We start from the raw sequence: 14,599 nt of genomic DNA, 5'->3' as shown, positions 1-14,599 counted from the left end.
GACTCATTAGAAAAGACCCTTATGCTGGGAAAGACTGAAAGCAGGAGAAGGGGACGACAGAGGACGAGATGGTTGGATGGCATCACTGACTCAATGGACGTGAGTTTGAGCATGCTCTGGGAGACGGTGAAGGACAGGAGGGTGTAGCGTGCTGCAGTCCACGGGGTCGCAGAGTCAGACATGACTGAGCAACTGAACAACAACAATCATTATTTTAGATGCTTTATGTTTATTACTGATTTAAATCTTTATAACTACCCTACGAAATAGATATTTAGTTACTAAATGCCTAGAACAGAGTTGGCATATAGTTGTTGTTGTTGTTTAGTCATTAAGTCCAGTCCAACTCTTTGCAACCCCATGAACTGCAGAATGCCAGGCTCCTCTGTTCTCCACTATCTCCTGGTATTTGCTCATATTCATGTCCATTGAGTCAGTGATGCTATCTGACCACTTCATCCTTTACAGCCCCATTTTTCTTCTGTCTTCAATCTTTCCCAGCATCAGGGTCTTTTTCAATGAGTCAGCTTTTTGCATCTAGTGGCTAAAATATTGGAGCTTCAGCTTCTGTATCAATCCTTCCAATGGACATTCAAGGTTGATTTCTTTTAGGATTGACTGGTTCGATCTCCTTGCAGTCCTAGGGAGACTCAAGAGTCTTCTCCAGCACCACAACTTGAAAGCATCAATTTTTCGGTGCTCAGCCTTCTTTATGGTCCAACTCTCACATCCACATGAGTATTTAATATTTATGAATAAATAATGATTTGTACCTATTTTTCAGATAAGGAAACAAGTTCCTAAATTATTAGAGCTGGCTCAGAGTCACAGCACTAGTATGTGGCAAAGTCAGAATTCAAACCCAAGAAATTACCTCATCTGCAGAGTCCACATAGTTAACCCTTCTCTCTTCTGCACGTGTAACATAAATGCTGCCTTTTCTCTAAAGATACAATCTATTATTGCTGTATATATGCAATAGAAAGATAAAGAAAAATTTGAAAAGTAACTCTTAGCTTTCTTATTTACCCAGTTTTCAAAGTATATATAGTGTGTCATAATTTCCTGTCACCAACCAGAGTGTTACTTAATTTCTGAGCCTCATTTTCCAGGGATAATAATGATTTCTTGCTTTACAGAGTTAAATAAATGGACATAAAGTGATTAGAACAGTGTCTGATACACAGTAATGTGTATTAGTTAATGTTATTACTTAATGTTCACCTAAAATGTCATTCTCTTATCATGGAAGAGAACAGTTCATACCAAAGTAATTACTGTTAAATAGCTTACACCCCGTATGACACCCAGAGGACAGCTAAACAGTTTACCACATCAACATAAATCATTAATGTTCATTAAAAGTTATACTCTTTTGATTTTTACTCACAACACTGCCAGATGTTTTCAGAAAATTTCTCATATTGCCTAAAACCCTTTTCAATAGTTACGATCACTTTGTAGTATAGTCGAAAGACCTATTTAAAGAATTCTTCTTATCTCCCTTCTTTGCTGATTGGTAATTTTCTCCCCTATAGCTCAGGAACCCTTTTCTACTTTCTTTTTCAAGATGCTAAAATGTATTACATAAGAAGCTTAATGGTAATCTACATATATAATCACTTAAAATCAAGAGAATCTCTGAATGCCCATGTAACTGTCAAAGGCATTTTATACTCTTCCAACCTTAAGAACAGCAGCAACCTGCACACTTTTGCCTCAAATTGCATGGATTTTCTTTAAGATTATGGAACATATTGCAACAGCAGCATATAATTTTCCAACACAATAATTCTTTTGCAGTTGAAAGGCATCCTGTAATATTATCAGCATCAACAGGAAAAGGCCCCCAATTTTCACTGTGACAAAGCTTTTGGGGGGAAGCTTTTTCCTCAGTAAATAGCAATTTTCACATGCATAACTGTAAAACACACGGGATAACATAACTAATCATTCTTGACCCTAGACCATTACAAAGCAATGAATTATCATTTAACTTACATTAAAAAAAAACTAGAAAAATAGTTAAAAAATTTGATTCATAAGGAAAAAAGAAGAGCAATTTACTTTTATTAATACTTAAGTCCCTACTGGCTTCCCAGGTAGCCAACAGTTAAGAATCCACCTGTCAATGCAGGAGACGCAAGAGAAGTCAGTTCGAGCCCTGGGTTGGTAAGATCCCCTGCAGAAGGAAATGGTAACCCACTCCAGTATTCTTCCCTGGAAAATTCCATACAGTGCATGGGGTCACAAAGAGCTGGACACAACTGAGCTACTGAGCACACACAAAGTCCCTATTAATAAAACACTGCTGGAGGACTTCCCTGGTGGTTTAATGGTTAAGAATCTGCCTTCCAACGCAGGGGACGTGGGTTCAATCCCTGGTCAGGGAACTAAGATCCCACATGACACCAAGCAACTAAGTCTGTGTACCACAATGAAGACCTAGCACAGCTCCGTCCCCACCACCACCAAAAAAAAACAAAAAAAAAAAAAAAAAACACGCTGCTGGGAAATGTTGATTCAATTACCTTTATTTTTACATAGTAATTTATTATGCCACAGACTTAATGGTATATGAAATAAATGTCTTTCAAGCTAATTCTGTGCTTTATATGTCTCTTTAATGCATTCTAAAAGATTGCAATTAGTTAATAAGAATTTTTCTGAATCAGGACCTTGAGTAAGAACTACGTTTACAAAAACTAAAATAAGGAAACAGTATTTACTAAATCAACATGTATTGTAAACTTAGCAGCCTGCGATTTAGCAATATTTTATCCCAACAACTAATTATGTAGGAGGTGTTAAATTCAAAGTCTTCTGAACTTGGAAAAGTGCATGTAATAAATGCGCCTTTTTACAAAATTAGATACAGAATAGTATTTGTCAAATGTAATTTTATTCTCCAACTGTTCGGTGACATTGCTGAAAAACAGACTTAAGAAAATACATGGTAATTCAAATTAGAAAGCAAGATTATGAACTTTAAAAGTGTTTTTGAAAAAAAACTGATAAGCATGGTAAGTAGTATGGTTTTCCCTTATAATTTTCTCCTTCTCAACTCTATTGGAAATTCTAAACTTAGACAAAGAGAATAAGAAAAATAAGTTTTATCTCCATACACCACATATAATCTATATCCTTTCAAAATTAAAACAGAGAATAGTCATTATGTCTGACCTCTGTACTACTTCATTAACTGTACATGAATAAGCCTTCCACTGAAATCCAGAAAACTGAAAATTATGCCTCTGAACAACTATAAACCCTTTTGGATGGCAATTATGAGAAGTATGATACAAAGGGAGCGTCTTGAGGGGCACAGGATATGTGATCAAGCCTAGATTTTATACCTTATTCATTGTGTGTTTCAGGCAAATCACTTGACTATAAATAAGAATTGGTTTGCTCAGCTGCAAATATAAAGATAGTATTATCTACCTTATGGGACTGCTGAGAGGATAACACCAGATAAGATTTAAAAGCATTTATAAAGTGTAAAGTATAAATTAGTATAAAACAGTACATGAAAAAAAAAGGGGGGGAGGGGGGAGAAAGTATTAGTCATGCAATCATGTCTGACTTTGCAACCCATGGATTATAGCCTTCCAGGTTCCTCTGTCCATGGAATTCTCCAGGCAAGAATACTGGAGTGGGTGGACACTCTCTTCTCCAAGGGATCTTCCCGACCCAGGAATCAAACCCAGGTCTCCTGCATTGCAGGCAGAGTCTTTACCGTCTGAGTCAATGAGTAAGAGTTCACTGGGTGAGGCACGAGAAGGGGCACAGTGGACTAGGGAGAGAGAGCAGTGGCAGGAACAAGGCCTCACTGTAGCAGGTTTAAGAGAGAGAGTAGGAAGGGAGAAACTGGAGAAAGGAAGCAGAGGCAAATTTTTGAAACATTTTTTGCTGCAAAGAACAAAAGCGTTGGGGCAAGAGGTGGCAGAAATGCGTTCGGAGAAAGGGTATTTTCAAAGATGGAAGAAATAATGGCATATTATAATGCAGAAAGGCATAATGCAGGAGAATAAGCCAGATTCTAGAAATTCAACCATTTCTTTAAACGGGAAGTTGAGTGGTAAAGAATCCGCCTGCCAGTGCAGGAGACACAGGTTTGATCCCTGGTCTGGGAGGGCCCGCAAGATGCAGAGCAACAAAGCCCTTGCGTGTGCCATAATTACTGAAGCCCGCGCCCTAGAGCCTGTGCTCAGCAACAAGAGAAGATACTGCAGTGACAAGCACGTGCACCGCAAGTAGAGAGTAGCCCCCACTCGCTGCAACTAGAGAAAAGCCCAAGCAGCAACAAAGACCTAGCACAGTCAATAAATAAATTAATTTAATTAAAATAGAGAGCTGATGACTCAAAGAAACCTAACGAACCAAAATCCAAATGAAAAGACCCTAGAAGAGAGAGAAAAAAAGCCATCACTGTTTTGACCTTTGGCAGCAGAAGCAGGAAATCAATACTGACACAGATAAGAAGAAAATGAACATTAATTTTAAAGACCAGACACAGACTGGCACAATAATCCTTGGTACCCCAGATATAACAGATATAACAGAGTCTGCACCCATTCACTAACTCCACCCCTACAGGCCTTTGCCAAGAGTCACTCGCAAGGCACAAGCACAAGTGGCTTACTCAAGTCAGAAGGCAGGACTGAAGCAGTAGAGAATGCCTGGAAGGAATCTAGATTTCACAGTGAGTACCAGGCAGCAGTCATCCACAACTTAGGAAAGGAACAGGAGGACTGAGACAGACCATTCCTAATACGAAGTTCAAGGACAGGGCAGGAGAGCTGAGACAAATCCTAGTGGGATTCAGATCCCAAGTTTTGCTACAGGGGCAGTTCTGATCCTGCTCAAACCACCTGAAGCCCAAGGTGAAATGAAACACGAAAGCAATAGCAAGCAAAAAAACTCAGCTCAGTTACAGGCTAGAGTGACTCAGACCGCTCCACATGGCACCTTACAAAGAAGGCACATGCTCATCCCTGAGAATACATTCCTTAGTTCAATCTCTACTTTTCATTTACAAACAATTTTGGCATTCAAAAAAATTATAAGGCATGCAAAGAAGCAATAAAATTTGCTCCATCATGAAGAAAGGATACAGAACTGAAATAGAAGGGAAGGGGGCAGGGCATAACCTTTGAAAGAAGGACACAGCTCTTGAGGATACCAAAATAATTGGTTAGAACCAATTAGGCCCCAGATGGAAAAGATCTGATCCAATAGACCCTGAGCCTCATTACACATTTATTATAATACATTAGCAAGCTATATGACATAGCCACCTGTGCCATGACAGTTCCAAGCCCAAGCATAAAAAGCCAAAAAAGTAGGTGGTGGCCCAATTCCTGAATACCAGTCCTTACTCAAAATAGTTGGACTAATCCTCCCACTTACTAGCCTATGAAATTACTCAGCCCATAAAAACTCACCATACCACATTTCTGGGTTGCTCTCATCTTTTGAGATGGACTGCATTCTATCTTATGGAATGTGTATCTCCCAGGGCCTCTTGCCAGCTGAGATGGACCACACTCTGTCTATGGAGTGTGTATCTCTCTCAATACATCTACCTCTTACCTATCACTTTGCCTATCGCTGAATTCCTTCTGTACTGAGACATAAAGAAGCTGAGCTTCATTAAGTCCTGAGACCTGGTGTGCAATTTCAATTAAAAGACTGGATTTAAGGCCTAGTCCATGCATTCAAGTCTCATCTGAGTTGTGCAATTTCAGAACCAGACTCAGAGACAGATGTTAGACCCAGATGTTAAAATTATCAGACAGGGACTTTAAAAAGACTGTATTTAGAGGAACTACTGGAAGTGGCACACAACACTAGAAAGGAGAAGATGAAAGCTATATAAAAAAAGAGCCAGGATAAATGCTAGATAGAAAATTAGATAATAAAGAGAAATAATTTTTGTAATGAATTTATTAGGAGATGGACAAAGCAGAAGGGAAAATAAAACCAGTGAACTTGAAGACAGGTTCACAGAAATTATGCAAACTGGAATAAAAATTGGGGGGAAAAAAAAAACGACTGGAAAAAAGAGCAACCAATACCTGCAGTACAATCTTATATGTAATCAAAATCCCAAATAGAGAAGAAAGAAAGAAGCAGGGAATAAAACAAAAAAGTGAAGACATAATGGCTGAAAACATCCCAAAACAAACTAAAGAAAGATCAACCAAAAATCCAAGAAGCTCAGTTAAGCCTACATAGGATAAACACAAAGTACTCACGTTTTAGGCAAATGCCAGAGAAACCACTAAAATCACAAGATAAAGAAAAAATTTTGAAAGCAACCAAAGGGAAAGCACAGAGGATGGTCCCGGAAGCCATTACTTCAACCAGCGGCGACTCTGTCTCCTGAGGCAGTGGCGGGTTATGATACGGCCTGGGCATCTTCACACGTGCCCAGTTACCTTCACCCGCCACCCGGGCCCTGGCCAATTCGTCCTTCCTGAGCTCCTTCGCTTAGCCAGCTACTCACTAACCCTGACAAGCATTTCTGGGCAGCGTTTACAGTTACTGCTTTTTTTTTTTTTTCCTTATTTCAACTAAAACTGAAACAGACTGTTTTCTCCAGTGGTTTCTGTAGCGGCGCTGAGCCAGAACACCCCAGCGACTTTCTCTCGGTTGGCGAGGGGGAAGCTGGTAATCAGCCCCATTACCCACACAAGGAAACTGAGGCCTGTGGAGAGGTAGCCACAGACAGGTGAGGACTCCGAGCCCCACTGGCTCCCGCGCCCAGCAGGTCCTGGATCCCTGCAGCCTCCACCTTTGGGGTTATACTAGAAAAGTCCCTGGGCCGCCTTGCGGGACTTCCGGCTCTGAAATGGGTGGTGAGATCCACCTCCTTCCCCCAACACAGGGAGTACCTAGAGCTGCTTCCCAAATAGGCCTGTTCCTTTCACACCTGTTAGATCCCACCAAAAAGAGATACCCCACGTCCAAGGGCAAAGGAGAAGCCCCAGTAACACAGCAGGAGGGGTGAAGTCACATTTAGAATCAAACCCCACACCTGCCAGAGATGCTTGGAGGGCTCAAACGAACCTTGTCCACACCAGGACCCAGAGACCCCACAGGGACTGAGCCAGAACTGTGTGTGCGTGTCTCCTGTGGAGATACAGGGCAGCAGTGCCCTGCCGCAGGGGCAGGGGCTCTGGGTGCACCAGACCTGGGTATGGCATAAGCCCTCTTGGAGGAGGTCGCCATTAACCCCTCCATACAGCCACCAGAACTTACATAGGACTGGGGAAACAGATTCTTGGAGGGTAAAAAACAAAACCTGGTGTGCATCAGTACCCAGGAGAAAGTGACCCCACAAGAGACTGACCCAGACTTGCCTGTGAGTGTCCAGGAGTCTCTGGCAGAGGCATGGGTTGGCGTTGGCCTGATTGTAGGCTTGAGGGCACTGAGTGCAGCAGTGTCAGCATGGGACCTTTCCAAGGAGGTCACAGTTATGACAGTGGCTGGGCTTCGCTGGAGCAGCCATGAAGAGATACCCCACATCCAAGGTAAGAGAAACCCAAGTAAGACGGTAGGTGTTGTGAGAGGGAATCAGAGGGCAGACACACCGAAACCATAATCACAGAAAACTTGCCAATCTGATCACACAGACCACAGCCTTGTCTAACTCAATGAAACTAAGCCATGCCCATGGGGCCACCCAAGACGGGAGGGTCATGGTGGAGAGGTCTGAACAGAATGTGGTCCACTGGAGAAGGGAATGGCAAACCACTTCAGTATTCTTGCCTTGAGAACCCCATGAACAGTACGAAAAGGCAATATGACAAGATACTGAAAGGGGAACTCTCCGAGTCAGTAGGTGCCCAATTGCTACTGGAGATCAGTGGAGAAATAACTCCAGAAAGAATGAAGGGATGGCGTCAAAGCAAAAACAATACCCAGTTGTGGATGTGACTGGTGATAGAAGCAAGATCCGATGCTGTAAAGAGCAATATTGCATAGGGACCTGGAACGTCAGGTCCATGAATCGAGGCAAATTGGAAGTGGTCAAACAAGAGATGGGAAGAGTGAACATCGACATTCTAGGAATCAGCAAACTAAAATGGACTGGAATGGGTAAATTTAACTCAGATAACCATTATATCTACTACTGTGGACAGGAATCCCTCAGAAGAAATGGAGTAGCCATCATGGTCAACAAAAGAGTCTGAAATGCAGTACTTGGATGCAATCTCAAAAACGACAGAATGATCTCTGTTTGTTTCCAAGGCATACCATTCAATATCATGGTAATCCAGCCTATGCCCTAACCAGTAACGCTGAAGAAGCTGAAGTTTAATGGTTCCATGAAGACCTACAAGACCATTTAGAACTAACACCCAAAAAGAATGTGCTTTTCACTATAGGGGACTGGAATGCAAAAGTAGGAAGTCAAGAAACACCTGGAGTAACAGGCAAATTTGGCCTTGGAGTACAGAATGAAGCAGGGCAAAGGCTCATAGAGTTTTGCCAAGAGAATGCACTGGTCATAACAAACACCCTCTTCCAACAATACAAGAGAAGACATGGACATCACCAGATGGTCAATACCGAAATCAGATTGATTATATTCTTTGCAGCCAAAGATGGAAAAGCTCTATACAGTCAGCAAAAATAAGACCGGGAGCTGACTGTGGCTCAGATCATGAACTCCTTATTACCAAATTCAGACTTAAATTGAAGAAAGTGGGGAAAACTACTAGACCTTTCTGGTATGACCTAAATCAAATCCCTTATGATTATACAGTGGAAGTGAGAAATAGATTAAAGGGCCTAGATCTGATAGATAGAGTGCCTGATGAACTACGGAATGAGGTTCGTGACATTGTACAGGAGACAGGGATCAAGACCATCCCCATGGAAAAGAAATGCAAAAAAGCAAAATGACTGTCTGGGGAGGCCTTACAAATAGCTGTGAAAAGAAGAGAAGTGAAAAGCAAAGGAGAAAAGGAAAGATATAAGCATCTGAATAGCAAGAAGAGATAAGAAAGCCTTCCTCAGCGATCAATGCAAAGAAATAGAGGAAAAGAACAGAATGGGAAAGACTAGAGATCTCTTCAAGAAAATTAGATACCAAGGGACCATTTCATGCAAAGATGGGCTCGATAAAGGACAGAAATTGTATGGACCTAACAGAAGCAGAAGATGTTATGAAAAGGTGGCAAGAATACACAAAAGAACTGTATAAAAAAGATCTTCACGACCAAGATAATCATGATGGTACGATCACTAACCTGGAGAAGGCAACAGCACCCCCACTCTAGTATTCTTGCCTGGAGAATCCCATGGACGGAGGAGCCTGGTAGGCTGCAGTCCACGGGGTCGCTAAGAGTCGGACATGACTGAGGGACTTCACTTTCACTTTTCACTTTCATGCATTAGAGAAGGCAATGGCAACCCACTCCAGTATTCTTGCCTGGAGAATCCCAGGGATAGGGGAGCCTGGTGGGCTGCCATCTATGGGGTGACACGGAGTTGGACACGACTGAAGTGACTTAGCAGCAGCAGCAGCAGTGATCACTCACCTAGAGCCAGACGTCCTGGAATGCAAAGTCAAGTGGGTCTTAGGAAGCATCACTACAAACAAAGCTAGTCGAGGTGATGGAATTCCAACTGAGCTATTTCAAATCGTAAAAGATGATGCTGTGAAAGTGCTGCACTCAATATGCCAGCAAATTTGGAAAACTCAGCAGTGGCCACAGGACTGGAAAAGGTCAGTTTTCATTCCAGTCCCAAAGAAGGGCAATGCCAAAAAATGTTCAAACTACCACACAATTGCATTCATCTCATACACTAGTGAAAAAATGCTCAAAATTCTCCAAGCCAGACTTCAACAATACATGAACCATGTACTTCAAGATGGTCAAGCTGGATTTAGGAAAGGCAGAGGAACCAGAGATCATATTGCCAACATATGTTGGATCATCAAAAAAGCAAGAGAGTTCCAGAAAAAAACATCTACTTCTGCTTTATTGACTATGCCAAAGCCTCTCACTGTGTGGATCCCACAAAACTCTGGAAAATTCTTAAAGAGATGGGACTACCAGACCACCTGACCTGCCTCCTGAGAAATCTATATGCAGGTCAAGAAGCAACAGTTAGAATCGGAAATGGAACAACAGACTGTTTCCAAATTGGGAAAGGAGTATGTCAAGGCTGCATATTGTCATCCTGCTTATTTAACTTATATACTGAGCATATTATGAGAAATGCTGGGCTGTATGAAGCACAAGCTGGAAACAAGATTCCTGGGAGAAATATCAATAACTTCAGATATGCAGACGACACCACCCTTATGGCAGAAAACGAAGAAAAACTGAAGAGCCTCTTTATGAAAGAGAGAGAGGAAAGGGAAAAAGTTGGCTTAAAACTCAACATTCAGGAAACAAAGATCATGGCATCCAGTCTCATCATTTCATGGCAAATAGATGGGGAAACAGTGGAACAGTGAGTGACTTTATCTTTTTGGGCTCCAAAACTGCAGATGGTGACTGCAGCCATGAAATTAAAAGATGCTTGCTCCTTGGAAGGAAAGTTATGACCAACCTAGACAGCATATTAAAAAGCAGAGACATTACTTTGCCAACAAAGGTCCGTCTAGTCAAGGCTATGGTTTTTCCATTAGTCATGTATAGATGCGAGAATTGGAGTATAAAGAAAGTTGAGCACCGAAGAATGGATGCTTTTGAACTGTGGTGTTGGAGAAGACTCTTGAGAGTCTTTTGGACTGCAAAGAAATCCAACCAGTCCATTCTAAAGGTAATCAGTCCTGAATATTCATTGGAAGGACTGATGTTGAAGCTAAAACTCCAATACTTTGGCTACCTGATGCAAAGTACTGACTCATTGGAAAAGACCCTGATGCTGGGAAAGATCGAAGGTGGGAGGAGAAGGGGACGGCAGAGGATGAGGTGGTTGGACAGCATCACTGATTCAATGGACATGCGTTTGGGTAAGCTCCAAGAGTTGGTGATGGACACAGAATCCTGGCGTGCTGCAGTCCATGGTGTCGCAAATAGTCGGACATTGACTGAGTGACTGAACTGAACTGAACTGAAGGATAAAAAGGCTACAGAAATATCAAAGCACACTTCAGGAAGAATACTGTCAGAAATACAGAGAGGAAATTCACAACGATCAAAGGTTCAAATTCATAAAGACATAATCTTAATGCACACACACACACATATATGTACCCAATGAAAATGATCCCAAATAAATAAAACAAAATTCACAAAACTATAGAGGAAAACACAAGTCCACAATCACAGCTGAAGACATTATGTCCTTCTCTCAGAAACTGATAAAAATCGTCCAAAAAAAATCAATAAGGATATAAAGTATTTGAATACTATCAACTTGATCCATCAGACATTTATAGAACACTATATTCAATAAAAGCCAAATACATATTTTTCAAGTGCATGGGAATATTTACTATGATAGATCATATGCTAGGCCATAAAAATGTTTTAATTAATATAAAGGAATGAAATCATACCAAATGTATTTTCTAATCACAACAGAATTAAATTAGAAGTCAATAATAGAAAGTTCTGAATATTTTCCAATGTTTAGAAATTAAGCAATGTACTTCCTAGTAGCCCATAGGTCAAAGAAAACTATTACAGGAGAAACTTTTACATAATTTATGTATATACATATCAACATTTGTAAAATGCAGTTAAAGCAGTTTTCCTAGTTTAGAGCGAAATTTATAGCTTTAAGTGACTATGTTAAGAATGTAAGAAGACAGGTGTACATTCAATAATGAATGGTTCTACATTAATGAACCAGGAAAATAAAAGCAAATAAGTAGAAGAAAGGATATTATAAAATTAAAAACAGAAATCAAGTGAAGAGAAATGAACAAACAGTATAAAAATGTCAACAAAGTAAAAGTTTCTTCTTGGCAAACAAGATTAAAGAAATAGAAAAAACTCTAGCGAGCCTCATTAGGAAAAAATAAATAGAAAACACAAATTACCAATATAAAGAATCAAAGGGAAAACATAACTACATAATCTATAGCAATAAAGGACTAATAAGGCAACAGTATGAACATTTTGGAGTGGGTTGCCATTTCCTTCTCCAGGAGATCTTCCTGACCCAGGGATGAAACCTGGGTCTCCCACATTGCAGGGAGACTCTTGACCCTCTGAGCCACCAGGGAAGCCCTCAAGTATGTTAGACTTCTTAAATGAAATGGACAAATTCTTGAAAAAGTATAATTCACCTATGCTGACAAAACAGAAAATAGAAAGAAACTCTCAGCAGCCGTATAGCCTCTAAAAATTAACACATAACTGTAAAACTTCCCACAAAGAAAAGTTCAGGCCCAGTTTAATTCCCTAGTAAATTATATTAAACATTTAAATAATTAACAATAGCAATCTTACACAATCTTTTTCAGACAAGAGAGAAACTGCAGTTATTTCCCAATTATTTTTGGAGCTGGAATAACCATACTAAATTTAAACACAGAGCCTTCCATGGTGGCTCAGATGGTACATGCAAGCAATCTAAATTAACCAAAATAAAATTTAAAAGTAGAATAAGATTATTTAACTTTCGGTGACTTTAAAACTGATTGTGAACCTATAGTAATCCACACAAAAGTATTAGTAAAAGGATAAACAAATATATTAAAAAGAATATAGTCCAAAAATAGATCCATCTTGCAAAGACAATCCAATGGAGAGAGGAAAATCTTTTCAACAAATGATGAACACTGGATATCCTTACTGAGGGAAAACCAAAAACATGACTTCCTATATCACAGGATACACAATTCCCGGGCAGCACAGTAGGAAAGAATCCGTCTGCCAATGTAGGAGATACAAGAGATGTGGGTTTGATCTCTGGATCGGAAAGATCCCCTGGAATAGGAAATGGCAACCCACTCCAGTATTCCTGCCTGGAAAACTCCACGGCTGGAGGAGCCTGGCGGGCTCTAGTTCATGGGGTCGCAGAGACTTGGACACGACTGAGCACGCACGCATACAAAGGTAAAAGCAAACTACATATCTTCTAGAAGAAAACATAGATTATTTTCATGATCTTCCTAGAGAAGACATAGAAAGCACTAATCGTAAAACAAAAATCTGATAAATTACAGTTCACCAAAACAAAAAACTTCTCCTCGAAAAATACCATTAGGAAAACGAGCTGGCAGACTAGGAGAAAATACACACACTTATATATATACAAGATCAAGGAAATATGTAATTTTTTCAAAAGAGACTTCACGAAAAAAAATTATACAAACGGCTAAAATCACATTAAAAATGAGCTTAACACCATCAGCCATGAGAAAAATACAAAACCACAGTTAGATATCACCATGAACACAGGAGAATGTGCAGTGCAGTGGATCTCAATGAGATAGGAAGGTTTGCAATTTTTACAACCAGGAGACATTTTCAGTTGTTACTGGCATCTAGAATGCTGCAAACCATCCAACAATGCACAGGATAACCCCACAGAACAATTATCCTGCCCAAAATGTCAATGGTGGCAAAACTGAAAAACTCCTAAGAGATTAATTTAAAGAGACTAATAGCATCAAATGACAGGGAAGATGTAGAGCAACTGGAATTCTGGATATGTTACTAGAGGGGACGCAAAACGGTTCATTCACTTTGTTTGACGTTTGACAGATATTACTGTACTAAGTGCAAATAACTTCTTGTCAAATTAAATGCCAAATGGCTTACAAGGCTATGCATGATCTAAAGCCAGTGTACTTCTCCAGCCTCATATCTCTGTTAGCTGAGGCACAAGAATGATACAGTACTAAAAAATTTTTCCAAAAAGTCTACTTGATTTTACTGACAGAAATCTTAAAAGTCCTGAGACAAAAGAAACCTTAACATCATTTAGCTCAACTTATTACCTAGAGCAGGGATAATAATACATTCTTGACAGTGAAACATCTACTGTTTCACACTGTTACAGCAAAATCTCACAGATCTAATAAAAACTTGAGGAACAACCCATGTTACATAAGTAATGATCCTCTACTCTTTCTGTAAACTGAGTTAACTGGAGATGATAAGTTACTGATTTCCTTAAGAAACCTCATAATATGAGCAGAAAAAATTAATATGGTAGTTTAGAAAGATACTATCTCTTTATAAAAACCACAACCCATTTCACAACGGAATGAAATCAGTGAAAAACAAGTCTTTAACTGGCCTAGATCAGTATTATTCAATTAAGATATAATGTAAACTATAAATGCAAGCCATATAGGTAATGTTTACAAAGAAGATGGATGAAGTCAATTTTGATAATACATTTAGGGTATATGCGACCCCATGAACTGTAGCCTGCCAGGCTCATCTGTCCATGGAATTCTCCAGGCAAGAATACTGGAGTGGACTGCCATTCCCTTCTCCAGGGGATCTTCCCAACCCAGGTATCAAATCTAGGTGTAAGCCACCAGGGAAGCCCGGCAATTCTGATAGTGTACTTACTGTATATGTATAAAATATGTAAAACGGCCAATATATCCAAAACACTGTCACTTCAATATTTAATAAACATAAAAATTTTAGATTATTTTATA

The 14,599-nt window shown here is 40.0% G+C and overlaps 1 protein-coding gene across 3 annotated transcripts in view; it reads right to left on the bottom strand.

Annotated features, from left to right (window-relative positions):
• The window catches only part of DNAJC24 (DnaJ heat shock protein family (Hsp40) member C24), a 78,797-nt gene that overhangs the window by 62,244 nt on the left and 1,954 nt on the right, over positions 1 to 14,599 (bottom strand). The gene's annotated exons all lie outside the window — the stretch shown is intronic.

Source organism: Ovis aries, chromosome 15 (genome assembly GCF_016772045.2).
Source record: "Ovis aries strain OAR_USU_Benz2616 breed Rambouillet chromosome 15, ARS-UI_Ramb_v3.0, whole genome shotgun sequence".
Lineage (NCBI taxonomy): Eukaryota > Metazoa > Chordata > Mammalia > Artiodactyla > Bovidae > Ovis > Ovis aries.
This window is presented reverse-complemented; position numbering and strand designations above follow the sequence as displayed.